At 36.6% G+C, this 18,431-nt stretch overlaps 1 protein-coding gene across 19 annotated transcripts in view; it reads left to right on the forward strand.

Annotated features, from left to right (window-relative positions):
- The first annotated feature begins 7,199 nt into the window (after positions 1–7,199).
- LOC140138118 (CUGBP Elav-like family member 2) overlaps positions 7,200–18,431 on the forward strand; it is a 229,497-nt gene continuing 218,265 nt past the window's right edge. For all 19 annotated transcript variants that reach the window (XM_072160020.1, XM_072160040.1, XM_072160019.1 and 16 more), the window contains exon 1: positions 7,200–7,253. The gene's annotated coding sequence lies outside the window, so the exon portion shown is untranslated. The remainder of the gene's footprint in view (positions 7,254–18,431) is intronic.

Here is an 18,431-nt window from a genome sequence, read left to right on the forward strand (position 1 = left end):
AAACTTGCTTAAGCCTCCATCCATCAGAACCATCAAGACATATGGAGACTGTGCATTCACACCCACAGCACCCAAGTTATGGAATAAGTTGCCATCAAACATTTGCGCTACAGACTCACTTTCAAAATTTAATTGGTGCTAAAGAAACAACTCTTCGACTTGCCAGACAATTGAGAACTTGTTCTTGATCTTGCCATAATTTATGATTTGATTTGATTTGAGTTTATTAAGCATATCATCGTAAGAGTCAAATAACATATTGCACAGAACATATATACAAAAACATAATTATTATAAAATACAAATTAAAACATAAAATTGACACGATAATATGCCAAGGATATCCCTTAAAGTCAGCGACTTATTTCCAAAGGGTCCTTATAACTAACAATGAAAAAATATATATATTACAACTATTTAAAACATGAAACACCTAAATTACAATATTTAAAACTATATAACCATGTGGTCTAAGAGGATAATTTTAGCATCTTTTTAAACCTTGATTTTATATTGCACAATTTGACATTTTCAGGAAGTTTGTTCCAATCATGGATTGCATTGTAAAAAAGGAAGCAGAATCTGCTGTTTTGATTTTGGAACTTGGAAGTTAAATTGCTACCCCTAGTGTTATAACGATGAAGATGAGATAATTTGACAAAGTTTTCTTTCATATAGCTTGGGCAAACATCATGAAAAATATTAAAAACATGGTTCAAACGGAGCTGCTCAGCCCTTGTCCTGATATTCATGAGCATTGTGTAGATCTATTTTGAAATGTAACTATTTTTCTGCTGAGGATTCGATGTCATCCAGTAATGTCATTTTGTGGTTGTATTGGGTTATTCCAGTTGAAATCCACACCACTCCTGTGGAAGATTTTGGAAATATCTTCTACTGGGGGAGTATGTTTTTCAAATGTAATTGGTCAGTGTTAATCATTTTGAAACCCCATACTCCCCCTGTATTATGGTTTAACCTATATCTTCCATAAGTGAAGTGAGTATTTCAAATGGAAGTTACCAAATTGTCTATTCTGTTTGATACCCATACTCCCTCTGTGGAAGACTTTAGCTAAATCTTCCACAGGGGTAGTGTGAATTTCAAATGGAATAGCCCATTTTGCTTGTGTCCAGAATTGGCACCCTCCTGATTGAGCTAGCGACATTGAATCCCCGCATGGTTAGAAGTTTTATATTGCACTTTTCATTGCTTGTATATGCATTGCTTGTATTGCTTGTATACATTAAGCCAAAAAATTAAGGTACCAGTTATGTTTACCCCCTATGTATCCTAGAAACAAAGACAGATATGTCATAATTGGAACCAGCTGCCAATAGCTGCATCTTTTAGATCAAATTTAAGACCTCATTCGTTGAAATTGTTCAAGAAATAAAGACACGACCATCCAAAACCCCAAAGAAGGTGCCAATTTAAAAGTTGCAGTTTCCCCCATTGCATGCGCTATTGATATGTACACAAAGCGTTCGTGAACAAGGAAACTAGCGCCATTGATTACGTTAAAACTAGCTTTCATTGCTTTCATTGATTAGAACACAAAAGTGCAACTTTTGATTTCGTCTCTTCAATAGGTTTTAGAATCACCGTTTCTTTAATTCTCCACCAATTTCAACAAATTTAATATGGTCTTGGATCAGAGCTAAAGAGTTCAGGTATTAGCTGCTTGTTTTAATTTGGATATATTTGTCTTTATTTGGGATATACAGGGGTGAACACAACTGGTACCTTAATTTTTTGGCTTACTGTATATAGAGGCTAGATCTTTTCTCAGGGTAAATGTCTAATATATATTTTAAGTATTTAAAAAAATGTCTTGTAATATATTGTAGTTTTTTAAAGTATAGTAATATGTACTATTTTTTTTTTATTAAAGTACCTTGAGGTGTTTTCCTAATGCCCATGTAATAGGATGTTTTGTTGTCATACCATTCCATCTTTACTTTTCTTCTTATTTTTTTTCTATCAATTTATATGTGATGTGCCATGTCAAAAGGAGACACTTTTGGGCAGGATCATGAATAGAGAAATAGCCAAAAATTTGGGTTTGTTGCAAATTTGTGATGTTATTAATGTTTAAAATATTGCCTGATAGTTTCAGACTGGAATATAACTGGCATCTTGTATTTTTTGAGACATTTTTCAAAGTAATTTCTACTCTCATGTCAATAATATTTTTAAAGGCTGATATCTCAATTTCCAATTTTATAATACATTAACTTAACAACTCAATATCTTCGCTAAGGAATGTCCGATTTCATTGGGGAAAACAGTGTTGTGGAGCAAAATATCTCTATATTTAAGATATGTAAAAACCTGCCCAAACGTGCCTCCTTTTGACATGGCATGTCGCATAATGCGATCAAGCTAAATGAGTATGATGCCAATCAAAATCATAATTCAGTTTCCAATTTCATTGCATTTGAGAGCTATATTTTGCTGAAAACCCAATCATAGTTAGACTTACTTTATTTTGTAAATTGAATCTATATAATACTGGAACTAAAATGTTGCACTCACGGGCTGACTCTCATACACACAAAAACACACCCCAGACACACCTATAAGCAGTGGCATAGATTTCTTTTTGATATTGGGGGATGGGGTTGGAAAAAATTCTTGAAGTACAGTAAATCTAGTACCTTGGTGGCAGAAAAGGGTTTATAGCACCGTGCACGGAAAATTTTGCCATATTGAAGCTGAACTGATCAAATGGCCAAATGTGAGATTAATTTGTTCAGAAACCCATATACTGTACAGGCAATAACATTGGGGGATGATTGTATGGTCCATCCCCTCTAGCAAAATCTTTTTTGGATTTGTCCCCATCCCCCAGGATCTATGCCTATGCAACCCCCTCTCCCACACGTACACACACATTTCCCCTTTTTGGTTCTAATTCAAGAAATGGGAGGAAACCGATCAAAGCTATCTAATTTTTCTATTTTGAAGCTAAACTGATGAAATATGGTGTAAAAGTAGAATAAATGCGTGCGAAGCGCCCGCGAAATGTTCACTTTTGGTGCTAAAATGGGCAAATATGAGGTTAATTTGGTCAGAAATCCATTATCAGGCGTCAACATTGGGGGATGATTGTATGGACCATCCCCCTGGCAAAATATGGGGGGGGGGGATTTATCCCCGCGGGATCTACGCCGATTATTGTCAATAATCATACTAATTATTTTTCTACTATCTTCAGTAGACAACAGGCAGGGTTTTTTTTATTTCAATAGGTTGCATTTGATAAAAGATATGAAAATACTGAAATAAACTTTTTTGATCATGCCTTTTTTATTTAACCTTTTGCAATCTTGAAAAGATGGCAAGCCTCTTAAAACAGCCCTTAGAGGTTTCCAAAAATGAAAATACCAAAATAAACTTTCTTTATTCACCCCCCGACAACCACATTTCCCTCACACCAAAAGACCATTTTATCAGTTTTGATTCTAGAAATTGGAGGAAAACAATTAATGCTTATTATTTTATCTGATATCTTCAGTAGACAGCAAGGGGTTTTTCCAAAAGGTTTGACAAAAGGTGTCAAAATAAACAAAAGCACACAATGACCTGTTTTATGTCCACTCTAGTGATTCAGTCCAACTTCGAAAATCGAAAATGGACCTATTTCCTTTTATAGGAACTTGGTTCATTTCAGAAATTGAAAATAAACGTTTCTCATAAGAGAACCTTCATACATTTTTTTAGAACAGATTAAAGTTTCAACTAAATATGCAGTGTAGGCCTAGTGGCCTACCTCATCCTACAACAGAAAATATTTCAACACAGAATAAATTTTATTCCGCTAAGAGAATTTTTGTATGGCATCCGATAGGCCTAACTTTTACCACCCAAAACTCAATTGAGAGCTTTTTAAAATCTATTTCAACAAGCTATTAACACCGATAGTCTCCTCGGGATTCTCCAAAGTGCCACTTTTGTGATGATTTTCCAGATTGCTAGGACATGTGAAATGTAGATCTTTGTTAGCCTATATCAATGATGTGACTGATAATAGTTTCTTTTCTAAATTTGTCAAGATGTTTGTTATTATGGATTAATCTGAGCACGATAAATATATTAGGCCTACTTGTCACTTCATTTGCCTAAAATGTTAGGGCCTATAGGTGCAGATCCCGGGGTGCAGATTTCACTTCAACTCCCATCCCAGGCCGCGCCGCCCAGTTTTCAGGCTTTCCTTGCCTTAATTAAAATGAAGTGTAAATTGAATGCCAAATTGCTGAGGAAATTAACAAGCAGCATTTTTAAAATAAATTAATTGTGAATTAATCTTTAACCTTAAACTAGGCTTATTTCTTTTTCGTCTCATTCTTCATTTGATAGGGAAAGTAGGCCTAGTGGTCGGATGGTTTGTATGAACAGAGAATGAGATGATCCTCTGGTATAAGTGTGCAAATTGTATGTCAAAGACTGATGGAAAACAAAGTAAAACTCAGGAAGAACTGAAATACAATGAGGACAATACATAATTAAAAAAGAAAGAAAAATGAGATATACCTCATTAAAGTGGAATTTGGGCCTTTGTCTCTCATCACCACTGCTTCTGGTTTGGGTCACAGGAAAAAAGAGTGGGAAACATAAAAAGTCAATTTAAGGGCTGGGGTATGAACGTTTGGACAGTATTTATTGTGGGACATTAGAGCACATCAGACATATCGAATTGCATTCTGAATACGAAGAATGTCATTCTGATATCAAAAAACGTGTTTTAAAGAAGCTAACAAACAAATGTACGAGTGCACTTGGTATGATAACGCTAAAGCTAAATCTTCTCTTAATGACTATGTTTTGTATAAGAAAGAATTGAGACTGGAGAAGTATCTTTTGGAAAAACTGATTTCCGAGGAGCAAGTTTCAAATTTAAGGCACGGTCTAACACTCTACCCCTAAATGGTAGAATTCATTCCTGGAATGTAGGTATGGACGAAAATTGTCCCATGTGCAAAAATGATAAAGAAGATATTCGCCATTTCCTCTTTACATGCACCCCTTGAATGCTATTCGTTCGGAAGAATTCTCCGAGCTCAGCGTACTCTTTCGGAACAGAACTTAGAAATGTTCTGGCAAATCTTTATGGCGGGGGACTTAGATGTGAAACTGTGCCTTATGTTGGGAACCTCATGGGACCGTGAGAATGTACAAGTCAACAATTGTTTTGATATGTTTTGTAAAAGTTACTTAAAACGTGCATGGTCCTTGAGATCCTCTGTCTTGAAAGATATTTAATGTCCATTAATTGTTATGTCATACCAGTATATAATATAATTGTATTTTTTTCATTATTCTATATTATGTTTTATTTTTCCTGCTAAGGACCCATTTCAAGTCAACTTGGGTTCAGACAGGCAATTTCTTTTCCTTTAATTTTTGTACTACGGCCATAATTTTGCATGTAGGCCTATATTCCATTGTATTATAATTCTGTTTCTTATTTATATATAATGTATATTTGTTGTTTTTGAACGCACCGCTGGTTAGGCGTGTGCCACTGATACAAAAGTGTATGTTCCAATAAATAAATAAATAAATAAATATCGAAATTCGCAATTTAATACACATTTTATGGCAAATCATTAAAAATTGATATTTTTGATATTTAACAGTACTTAAGTAAACTTTATAAATCTGATGATTTATACTTAAAGTGTATGTAGGTGGGATGAAAAGCCGACGATCAATTGAAAATTTTGACCTTTCGTATTGAAGATATGGATTTTTTCCCAAAATACCAAAAAAAATTAGGTATTTTTGGGAAAAAATCCATATCTTCAATATGAAAGGTCAAAATTTTCAATTGACCGTCGGCTTTTCCTCCCAGCTACATACACTTTAAAATATATCATTAGATTTATAAAATATATTTCGAGGACTGATATCAAAATTTGAAAAATATCAAATTTTATAATTTGTCATAAAATTTGTATTATATTGTGATTTTCAAAAAATGAAAATTATTTGATATCAGAAAGACATGCTTCGTATTCAGAATGCAATTCGATAGGTCTGAGGTGCTCTCATGTCCCACAAAAAATACTGTCGAAACGCAATAAACGCTCATTTTAGATCCCTTAAATCATTCTTATAGTTCCTTCCTGCATGCACTGGAAAACAAATTCATAGAAAATAGCGCCATCTTATGACCAGGCCGAAGTGCACCTGCCATTTTACGATATTGTTGCCATATTGGATGTTTTAAAAACCTATTACTAAAAATAATGGGGGGGGTACTGTTAGTTCAACTTGATCATATAAACAGTGGTATGAACATATAGGCGGCTGAAGCACGTGGTGTGTGTGTGTGGGGGGGGGGGAGGTACGACCCTACTGTAGTCTTTACATGGAAGACGTCCCCCTTAAAATCTTACTAAACTGAGAACTGATGCGCAATATTTGCCTATCTTCCTTTTTTAGCATGAAAAACAACACAGTTTTTGGCAAAAATAGGGTAACTGAAATATTGCCCTATTTTTCCACGCTTCATGTACACTGCCTGACCCATCAGATACCAAAATTCACCTCATTTTGGGGTAACATAGCCTAAAATAGGAATTTTTTGTTGCACGCACATCTTGAATGCAATTAAAAAGCTGATTTTGATTATGTTTAGACTTTCTAATTTAGCGTAGTGTTAATTGTGGCTGATACTAGTGTCAAGACACTATCAGCTGCAAGCCAGCAATTATGATGATACGCCAAATCAGAAAGAGTATGCCTGGGCCAACATCATCCATAACTCCCTGGAAAAACAAAAATAAAAAAACAACCCAACCTATCAGCCGGGGGAAAATCGTCATTCTGAACTGGAGTGGACACTGTGAGTTTCAAGGGGCCGTCCGGGAGGTTTAAAAAAAGCAATTGAACTATATAAATAAAATGATAAAAAAATGATTTTGGAATGCGGATAATCACTTTTAGCTACTTTTTTAAGCTACCGTATTCATTTCTATATTTTATTCTAAAATCTCGATGGGACCACTGATAATACTTTTAAAGACTTGGCGGAAATATAAAAAACACGTAGATACTTGATATTGATATATTGATAATGATAAATGCAAAGAAATACAAAGTTTTGGGGGGGGGGCAGCTAGCCCGTTCACCAACATGGAAGGGATTTTCTCATCGTGTTCCCAGGGACTCTTGTTTCGGAATCAGAAACAAATCGGCAACACTTGATTGACATCGTCGCTGAGTGACTGATTGTCAAAACGCAGGTAAGTTTGGAATTTTTATCATTATTTTGCATAATTTAAACAAGTGTATTTTAATAATTTATGTATTTGAGTAAGATACTCATACAAGTAACAATCTACTTTGTTTGTATGATTGCCTGTAAATACCTAATTAACTCAGAATGTCATCACATTGTTGCCAGCAGTGGAGCACGTTTTTGTTGTTTACCCCCATATCCATATCCATTGTACACATGTTGTACATTTCAATGCAATTGCATGATTGCGTAGTTCACCACGTAAACTTATGGCTCAAAATTCGGACCGCTCGCCAATAAGTTTACTGCTTTCTGTGTTTTGAAATTTGTTGACGTTTTAACGATCCCCGATCGCTTATTTTAGCTGTGTCACGTCACATGCATGACGCTGGTGGGTACCAACCAAACTTCAGGAAAAAAAAAACTCGATCGCCGATAACGATGTGATATGGGACTTACATTGGATTACACAGAGATATTTCTTGCCAAAATTTGACCATTTCTAGGCAAGTTGGCCCTACTTTGTCTGCGTTATATGAAAAAGGACAGTCTTAAGTAAGCATAAGTGCAACGCTTTTGATGTTTTGATGTTTTTGGAGACTGGGAAGATTCAGAACAAAAAAATGATGGAGCCTATTCTTGACTGTGTAATATTCCTTCAACCAGTTGCTGTGCGGTAACAGTCTTATACGATGGACAGATAGTATCAGTTTGTGAATGAGGACATCGTATAAGTTCCTTGTACTAATGATTGCGCAGCTCGACATGAAAGTATACATTCATGTAGCGATTAGGCCTATAGTCATGAATGAAGGAAGGTATGAAATCATTAATTACTGCATGGTTAACAAAATTACAACATTTACATGGTGTAGTAATCCATTTGCTTCCTCATCAAGTCAAGAAGACCGTATCGTCCACATATCACATTATGCCCAGCGAGGTCACGTCACACTCGGTGTGACGTGCCCTGAACTCCCAATAACTTTCGTAAGCGACAGACAAATTGCAGGAAAGCGTGCCAATTTAAGCTTCCTGTAATATCTATTGCACATAACGCATAAAGTCACAAACTTACAAACTTCAATATGCACTTCAAATACTGCAGACCAGCTGTTAATTATTACCGATCCTGTAGAATAACTTGCATAATCTTCAATTTCATGGAATCCGTTGCTCAGAATTGCAAATGTCATTTTATCTGTCAAATCCGCTGTGTATGTGCTCAGAGATTTTATGATATGCTCCATAAATCACAGCTGTGAAACTGACTTTATACCACTCGCCGCTTTTAAAGCTAGCAGAAAAGCGAAGCCTCCGGCTACCTCGTGGCATGACGTCACACAAAATTTCCGATGGGCGCCTTTATTTATTTGTAACCCGTTTTGTGATTGGTTGCAAACACCATTCATCATAATCGTTAGCCAATCAATGAAGGCGACGGCCTTTTACGGTATGAATTAATGTGACCCGCCAGTAAAGTACGTCTAACCTGATTGGTTTAAAAAAATAATTGGATATTTGCTAAGCCAGTCAGCGTGCTCGATGCTTAACAACCTGGTCGTAGAGGTTTTTTTTTTTTTTTAATAAGCGAATTCACATGGTGATCCAGCGATTGAGTATAAATTCAGCATGACTTCTGCTGTAACAGGTGCAATAACAATACGTCGACACACTCAGTGACATTTACACAATACAATAATGAATTATTTATGACATGCATGGGCTGGATTTTACGATCGAGGTAAGGTTTTCGGCCTGTCCCTGCGTGAATATCGTGACTTTTCAGCATCAAAGATACTTGCGATGACCAGTTTTTTGCGGACACTTTGATAACAGGTAACTTTTATAGGTCATAGGGTAGAAACGATAGTTGTACAATTGTACGAAAATATACATTTTGTTATAGGCCTAAAATGTTTACAAAAATATATTGGTCCGTACGTTGTGCATGTATTCAGTTGTTCGACGTATAATATCACATGTCACATGATGAAAGTCATGATGTGATGCATGTGCAATCAGTCAAAGGCGGTGACCGGTGTTAAGTATTATTCAGATTTCCTTTTACAAATTCAGCGTACTGCTAGCCGTCCGTCCGTATACGCGATGGTTAATTTGTAAAAGGAAATCTGAATAATACTGTGCCGTGCAGTCAGTCACTACACGCAGTATTGGCCGTTGCGGTGTAGTACAGATGCAGCCAAATCATTGTATATAATACCGTAAACGTTCGCCTAATGGCGCTAATGTCTCTTGACATTTAAGTGGAATTTACAGGCGGCGAGGGGAAGCGCAACACGTGACGTCTGAGTCTGGCGAAGATACAGGGCTGACAGCCCCATTCAAAATACACGGTTAGCAATTACAAATGGAAAATTAACATACTTACAGTGTGGTAAAAGTGCCCTCCCATAAAAATCCCACCAGCAAATAAGGACACGTGCACTTAATTCTTGTTGGGATTTTTAGAGGAGGGAGCTCTCTATTTGTACATGAAATTTACCCCAAGGCAAAGGAGCCCAGGGGCGCCATTAGGCGAACGTTTACGGTATTCGAACACAATTTTCAGATGTCCGATAGCACTAGCAGTTCCAATAATTGAAACTCCCGGCTCCGACCGGGAGTTCCAACTTGTGCTGTGTATGTGTTTATATGTAAGGTGTTTAATGTTCATTCACATGCATACTTAGAGACGTCGGTATGAAGAAATCGTTGCTCCAAAAATTATTGCAAATTACACATAATAATAATTTTTCACCATAAAATAACATAGCAGGTGAGCAATGTATGAATATTGAATATCAAACAGGTTGTTAATTATTGTCAATATTAATATTTTGCGACATTTATAATGAAAACAATTACACTGAGGACACCCTATGGCACCTGTTACAACTTGAGAACAAGTCCTCAAACGTTCGAATTTTGTAGTTGCTACATGTAGTACTACAACTGGTCCGATAGAGTATTTTGCAAAAGCTTCTAAAATTTAATCATTTGATAAAATAAGAAATTTCCCTTCATTTTGTATTTTAAAAGTACCGGTAATTAAAGCCCCAAAATATTAACCAAGCTGCTAAGAATTGATGTAAATTCTGCGATATTTGTAAATGGAATGTCATGAAATCTTGTAAGTAAGGCGTGCCAGACTGCTGCCATGCGGTTAATGTTTTAATTATTTATCACAACTTGAAAGAATTTATATTTGAATGTTTTAAGTTAAGGGGGTACTACACCCCTAACCAATTTTGTGCCTATTTTTGCATTTTTCTCAAAAATTATAGTACATTGGTGACAAGTAAGATATGTAAATTATAGGGGCAAGGACTACAACTACTGCACTGAAAATTCAGCAACTCAGGGCAAGTAGTTATTGATTTATTGATCAAATATTGGTTTTCCCTCATTTTTGACTGTAACTACACAACTGTTGTCTGTGCTGAAATAAAAATTCCAGTGCAGTAGTTGTAGTCCTTGCCCCTATAATATACATATCTTACTTGTCGCCAATGCACTGTAATTTTTGAAAAAAATGCAAAAATAGGCACAAAATTTGGCAGGGGTGTAGTACCCCCTTAATTTTTTCAAGTAATCAATGTTTCCTTAAACTTTTCTTTGCTTATTATTGTTATGAATATAATGAATAAAATCAAATGATAACATTTTGTTTGTAATTTTGTGGTGGATGTATTAAGGGCTGGGGTATGAACGTTTGGACAGTATTTATTGTGGGACATTAAAGCACATCAGACATATCGAATTGCATTCTGAATACGAAGAATGTCATTCTGATATCAAATAATTTTGATTTTTTGAAATTCTCAATTTAATACACATTTTATGGCAAATCATTAAAAATTGATATTTTTGATATTTAACAGTACTTGAAGTAAACTTTATAAATCTGATGATTTATACGTAAGGTGTATGTAGGTGGGATGAAAAGCCGACGATCAATTGAAAATTTTGACCTTTTCATTATTGAAGATATGGATTTTTTTCCAAAACACCAAAAAAATTAGGTCTTTTTTGGGAAAAAATCCATATCTTCAATATGAAAGGTCAAAATTTTCAATTTACCGTCGGCTTTTCCTCCCTGCTACTTACACTTTAAGAATATGTCATTAGATTTATATAATTTACTCGAGGACTGTTATATATCAAAATTTGAAAAATATCAAATTTTTATAATTTGTCATAAAATTTGTATTATATTGTGATTTTCAAAAATGAAAATTATTTGATATCAGAAAGACATGCTTCAGTATTCAGAATGCAATCGACAGGTCTGAGGTGCTCTCATGTCCCACAAAAATACTGTAATAAACATAATAAACGCTCATTTTAGATCCCTTAACATAATGTTCTGGCATCAACAAAACGTTACTTTTGAAAGTACGGAAGGACAAAAAGTACTGCCCCTTACATTATGATGATTTAAAATGACAGTAAACATTTTATTTTAATTTGAAGCAACTAGCCCGACATCGGCCGACAATCTCTCTGTTTGTTGCATAAATTAATATTTTAAATAGCAACATTTAGACTAATGCACCTGTCATTTGTATGAAGCACTAATACGACCCTCGGGAAAGGTGTGTCATGGCCATGGGTGGGTCATTTACCGTCAAATTGTTGACGCAGGGTACAGTCAAGAAAGCCACTGGTCAGTCACAACATATAAAGACAAAGGTGCGTCATTGTCAATCACTTTACCTGGGTGCGTCAAATGTCCGTCATCAGTGGTTTTGCAGCTTTCAAGCAACATATCAAAACTTAAAAGTACAATGAGCCCATGAGCTGTCCATAATATCAGGGTCAGAAATTCGCAACAAAGTGCGAGAATCCTTTTGGATTCTCCATTTAAGTGGAATTTTGCAAGAATCCATGGATTCTCGCCATATAACTTTGTATGATAAACTGAAATATTTAAGAGAATCTATTAAGATTCTTGCAATCTTGTTGACGAGAATCTTTGCGAGAATGGATTCTCGCCGAATTTCTGACCCTGAATATAATAAATCACTAGTAGAAATTAAGTTTTATCTTCCTTAAAAAATCCCCATTCCCCGAAAAAAAACACCTTTTGGGTATAGACGAATCCAACTCGCCAAGTGATGGTCAGAATTCAGTCGGCTATTACTGGGTCCCGTCTGCACCAAACTGGTGTTGTTACTGCCCAATTGGGTGGATTAAATCTGCTTAAAAATCGATGTTGAATTGTATTGTGTTGTAAACTTTCATCATTCTTTTGTCCATGTGTAACACAGGTGATGGAATGCAGTTTCATATCATTTCACATTTTAGGTGGAATAGACCTAAGGGGGGACCCAGCTATGGCTGCCATTGAGGTGTAGGAATGTGTGAAATTGGATTTGTCTATACATCGGCTTGCAGGAACTGGGTTTAGTGAAAATTTGCTATTTTTTATCTGCAAAAAGTCATTTTTCAAACACTTAATATCTAGCGATCCAACCCAATGATCAACGTGGGATGCGAATAAAATGACACCCTAGTTCGGAAATATTCGGAAATGACTCTTCGGAATGCATTGTAATTCCAAAATAGCCATAAAAGCACATTACATGATGTTGAGTTGAATGAGTTCACCCCCGAGTTCACCACCACACGCCACAACAGCTCATGGCGGATCTGCTAGCGAATTAAACGAAATGATTTTTTTCTCTCGGAAATGCCTCACGGTCATTGAAATTAATTATATAAAGAAAGAGGGCAGCCTATCTGCTGTGTCCTAGCAGGACATTCGAGGATCCCGAGAATACATGCCTAAGAAAATATATAATAAATAAGAATTGCCATTTGGAGCTCAAACAAACTGGTTAACTATAAATAAAGGAGAGAAAAAATCAGAACCGTTCGGATTCGAACCAGCGCGCACTCACGATTACATGTCGTTGAGTTCACCACCACACGCCACAACAGGTCATGGTGGATCTGCTGGCGAATTCAACATTACTATTTTTTTCTCTCGGAAATGTCTCACAGCCATTGAAATTAATTTAGACAGGGGGCGGCCTATCTGCATCTGCTGTGGCCTTGCGGACATCAGTCAATGTGGGACATTTTATTTTAACAATATTAAATGCGAGGATCCAGAAGATACATGCCTAAGAAATATATAATAGATAAAGAATTGGAGCTCAGATAAACTGGCACTATAATAAAGGAGAAAAAAATCAGAACCGTTTGGATTTGAACCAGCGTGTACTCACAATTACATGTCATTGAGTTCACCACCACACGCCACAACAGCGGATCTGACGGCGAAATAAAACATATAATGATTTTTTTTCTAGTGCCAGTTTGTCTCCAATTCAAATAAGGCAGATCGTAAGCAGTGCAGCTCATAAAATGACATCATTGATGTTTGTGAAAATGGCAAATTTTTATAAATATTGCCAAAATTACAGCAATTGTTTTCATCGCTGTTGTAAGCGTCAGACAGACCAGGTTGATTTTGAGTAAAATGAATCTGTTACTCTATATCACTACATAAGAAGTAAATTGTGTGATTAGCTCTGGCATTTTGTCTCAAGAAATATCAAAGGTCATCAACAGATGAAACTAGTCTAAGTCAGGTCAGTCGCTTTCCCTAAGGTGTGAATTTGTATGATAATTTACAAAAAACAGTGCAGAATGAATAAATATGGAAAAACAAAGCATTTCGGCAAATGGGGCATATTATTGATGCAAAAACTTGTATTAGTATGCAAAAGCGTCCTCTCAAAATTTAGAACTAGAAAAGGAAAAACAGATGTAAATTTTCTGTTTTGTTTACCGATTTCCAGTATTTGGATGATGATATTTCATAAAAAAAAGAGGGGGTGATACCATCATAGCCTATTCCCCGATTCATAAAAAAGATGGTGCTCCGATCAAACGTTCGGCTTGCTCACTTCGCTTGCACCGTTTCAACAGCTACCTATGTCCCTGATCTAAGTATCCAAGTATTAAATGACTGTCCCTTAGTTACAAGAATTGCACAGTGGTACTCTACCGTTAATTGAAAGTATTAATGAAAATGTGATGGTTTGGTGATTGATTGCATCATGTGGTTGCTTGATGAAATCATGCATTTGTGCCATTTAATGGTATTTAGCGTTGTAAGAGGCTTAACTCAACATACAAGATTTTGATTTCCAGTGGGAGGTTTTGCATCTTGATTAGGTCTATATATGGCATGTGATCCAGAGAGGTCTTCAAAAGAAATAATACCGGGACTTTTTTCTCCATTTTAGACTGCGTTGTGTTGAGTTTCTTGTGGGTTTTTATATATTAGTTGGTTTAGTCATGGTAGCATTCTTTGCCCCTGTTTTGTCCTAATTCATTTGAAATGTAACACATTTTTCTTTCTTCCTAGTTCCAGAATCTCTCAGTGAAAAAAACATGTGCGGGTGACTTGAAACAGGAAATCGAGTTTCAAGGGCCTTATCAGCGGAGACCAAGTATTCGGGCAAAATAGCCCTTGAAAGTGTGCAAGTAGGGCAAATTTAGGGTTTTTTTTTGTGTGAAAAATTGGCATCCAAAAGTCTGTGTCACACATACCCGTACAAAAAAATGTGAAGACACCTTGCCCCCCACAGAATTGATTTCTTGAAGACACACCCAAAATATTAAAAAACCCCATAATAAATAGCATAGAGCGGCATGGTCAACATCCCTTTAATCAAAGTGATTCTGTAACTTGTAGTTCAAGGGTGGTCAGTCAGTTGAGATTGTTTTCCCCTTGCATCTATCTGTGAGAGCGCCTGCCCATTAGTACTCAAGAGCATTGTTGAGATGGAATACTTGAAAATAGTGAAATCATTACGCTATGGCTGATTGGACAACATTAAGTTTACCAAGGTCGTAAGTAAATGGATGTGTGGACATTGGACTGATGCCAGGGGAAAAGCTGACTGGAAATTGTAGTATGAATCATAATTACATTGAGTAAATTATGCAGATTATCTATTTTTATCTCAGAAAAATCTGCCCATTTTGGTATTTTTAGTGAAATTTGTTCAGTTTCAGTACACATTCAAGAAAGCAGAATACACAGATATCAAACAAGATTTGTATACTATGGTCACACCCTTTGCAATATGTTCCTAGTTAGCGCCCATGCCCTGTAAGTCGGTCACTTTCAGGAGGTGCTTTGATAAATTTACCCATATGAACATTAAAAATGCAGTTTATCTGAAGTTAAAATCACCATAATCATAAGCCGGAAGGTGTAGAAGGTAATTTTATTCAGACCTTTTAATGGAATATTGTGGCATTAAAAAGGGGGGGGGGGTGCTTAGACAGTTGTGAGGGAAGGGGCACTAATTGGGTTGTGAATGCTGTACATGTAGTCAAGGTGTCGGACAAAGATGGTGTCAATGCACAAATCGTCAGACCTCCGATGTTTCCTAGTGAGGATTAAAACTTGAATGAGTCATTTGGATACTCACTCCAGTTGATAGTTTTTGCTCAATTTCACAAATTTGATGCAATAAAGTCCCACTTTAACTTCCTGTGCCTTGCTATAATATGGTACAAGTAATATCTCAAATTAGGGTACATTCCTTTTAGTACCCAGTGCATGAATTTCCTTAGTTCCTATATTTCTGCCCGGGTTTTCTGCCCTATTGTCCTGGCTTTATAGCATATTAGACATATTAGACCGGTGTCAAAAAGGCAGGTTGAACAAAACTGCTAATAATTATGCAAAACCAGTGACATGTGTCATAAATATGGAAAAAGTCATCCATGGAGATGACCTGAAAATCACTTAATGGGGCAGAAACAGTGATATATTACCCAAATATTGACTTGATTTTTAGAGAATTATTAGTGGACTATTTGGTCATTGGGTAGGATGCAACTGATGTTTAAAATGGATATTTATCCAAGTCCATCAGTATTGGATACAGTTATATACATGTACATTACTAGTATGTAGAAGAGATAGCACTGTAGAGCAAACCTTGCATGTCCCATCATAATGATTAAAAACCTAGACTAAATTAGTGTGAGGTGTTGAAGATGGTGGGGGCCTTCAATGGTGTCTTATTTTGCCTGTACATGTAGAGTGCAATACGGTTGTAGTGTTGTGTGTTATTGTCATTGTTGCTGGTAGAGAGAGGCATTGCAAGTCTTGGACAAAAAAAAACCAATACAAAAGAAAAAAAATCTTTTTTGTGTCAGAAGCAAATGGGGGAAAATTGCTAAGCGGTTAGCTATGTAAAATGCTCATCTTCTTTTATAGCATTTTTGGGCCACTTCACAATCCAAATTTCTCTCATGCTAAAATGTAAAAACGTACGCACGTGGCCCGTTGACACAATTCTCTCTTTTTTTGCTTATTGCTAGGCCCCTCAAAATATTGTGAGCAAAGCAGTTTTTGGACTGACAGAGAGCACCAGGTATTTGCTACATGCCTAGCTCTTGTTTAGAGCCATGGTAAAAACCATGAAGGTACACGTATCAATCATGGGGTATCAATAGCCAATGTCAGGCATGAGAATTTTCAGGCTTTTACCTGAATTTTAGGCAGTGTTGTTGTCCAAATTTCACTCGCAGGCAGTTTTCAAAAAAGCCATTCTCATGCAAGTAGTTAGGGTAGTCAAGTAGAGTAGGTTTCATGCTGACGCGCTCATTGCTCGCGCTACGCGCTAGCTTGCTGTTTGTGCTGTGCGCTCGCAATTTATACATTGTGATCGAAGGGAACCGGGCCAGTTCTATGACAAGTTCCTGATTTAAAACTTCTTTAAAAATTTGAAGGAGTGGTGACAAGTGATTAAACAGGAATTTTCACAGTACCAAAAGAAAGTTACTTTGACCTGTGTGCAGAGCCTTGATATGAATGGTAATAATTTATGACAGTATATTTGTTATGGTTCCATTCAGAATTTGGAAGTAATCACAATTACACTTATTGTGCAGTGAATAGTTCAACTTGAAAAGCAATAATGATGATAGATTGGTTTGATACATGGGCAAGGGATTATTTGTTCCAATACTGCAATAATCCCAGTCTACACCAGCAACAATATTATGCAAGGGAGAAGGTGTGTGTATCTGCGTGTTTCTACTGAGGGCCAAATTCCGTGCCATGCCGTGCCGTGCCGGGTCATACCGGGTAACAAGCCCAGTAGAAACGATCTGGGTAATCGGTTGCCGTGTCATGCCGGCCCATGTGCTCGCCTTTCGTGATCCACCTCTTGAGGTGGATCATGCCGTGTCAAAGCGTGTAATCCGCGCAGTAGAAACGAGCCGTGTGATCGGTTGCCGGGTCGAGGTCATTCGTGTTGCAAAAATAACGCGATTTATATTCTACTTGTATAGTCTAGCCTAGGCCTATAATGTAGTAGGTTCCTTCTTTCTGATATTATATACACTGGCATGATGTGTGACTCGCATGAACTTGATGAAGTAAAATGGATATGACTTTACTTAGTCTAGGCCTACTTCTTTATAGTTAATAAATTGGTTATATTTTGGCTGTAAATTAATTATCATAATAGCCAATTACTAGATCCACTGGTGAATTAATGCAATTTGTATTTTACGAAAACACTAAATTGTGATTGTAGGTCATATGCCATGAGCTGCCATGCGTAGACATTTAAATTTAGGATAGGCCTACAACCGTCAAATCTGTTTTCCGTACTTCCGGTTTACAGGAAAAAAATGCTGTGCATCGTGCGAGACACGGCTTTCTGGTCTCAGTAGAAACAAGCTGGTAACGGTGGCCGAATTGTGATCGGTATTTTGTGCCCGGAAAATAGCGGGTCAAAAAGCCGTATGCTCAGTATAAACACGCTGTTTGCCTGCTGTTGTACGCATGGGAATAGTCCTTCGAGAATGACCTCGGCTATGTGGGGGGGGCTCGGCAAAGCCGAGCATGTTCGAACAATGAGGCCGAAGGGCGAGATGCGAGGCCGCCAGTTTGCCTCGCTATTAATAGATTTTAACCTTAGCTGATAGGAACCTTGGTTTATATAACCCCAAATGAAGATCTGGTTTATAAGTGAAACCTCACTATCCAAAATGTCTGGATACGCCATGAAGATTTATGCCCTACTTAGGTAAATAGTGGGTAACAAATTACACAAAAATTAATTTAGAAACATCACTTTAAAAAATGTTGCTTACTAAACATCAGCAACTATAGAAAGTATTGTAACATGTG

Source organism: Amphiura filiformis, chromosome 17, assembly GCF_039555335.1.
Source record: "Amphiura filiformis chromosome 17, Afil_fr2py, whole genome shotgun sequence".
Lineage (NCBI taxonomy): Eukaryota > Metazoa > Echinodermata > Ophiuroidea > Amphilepidida > Amphiuridae > Amphiura > Amphiura filiformis.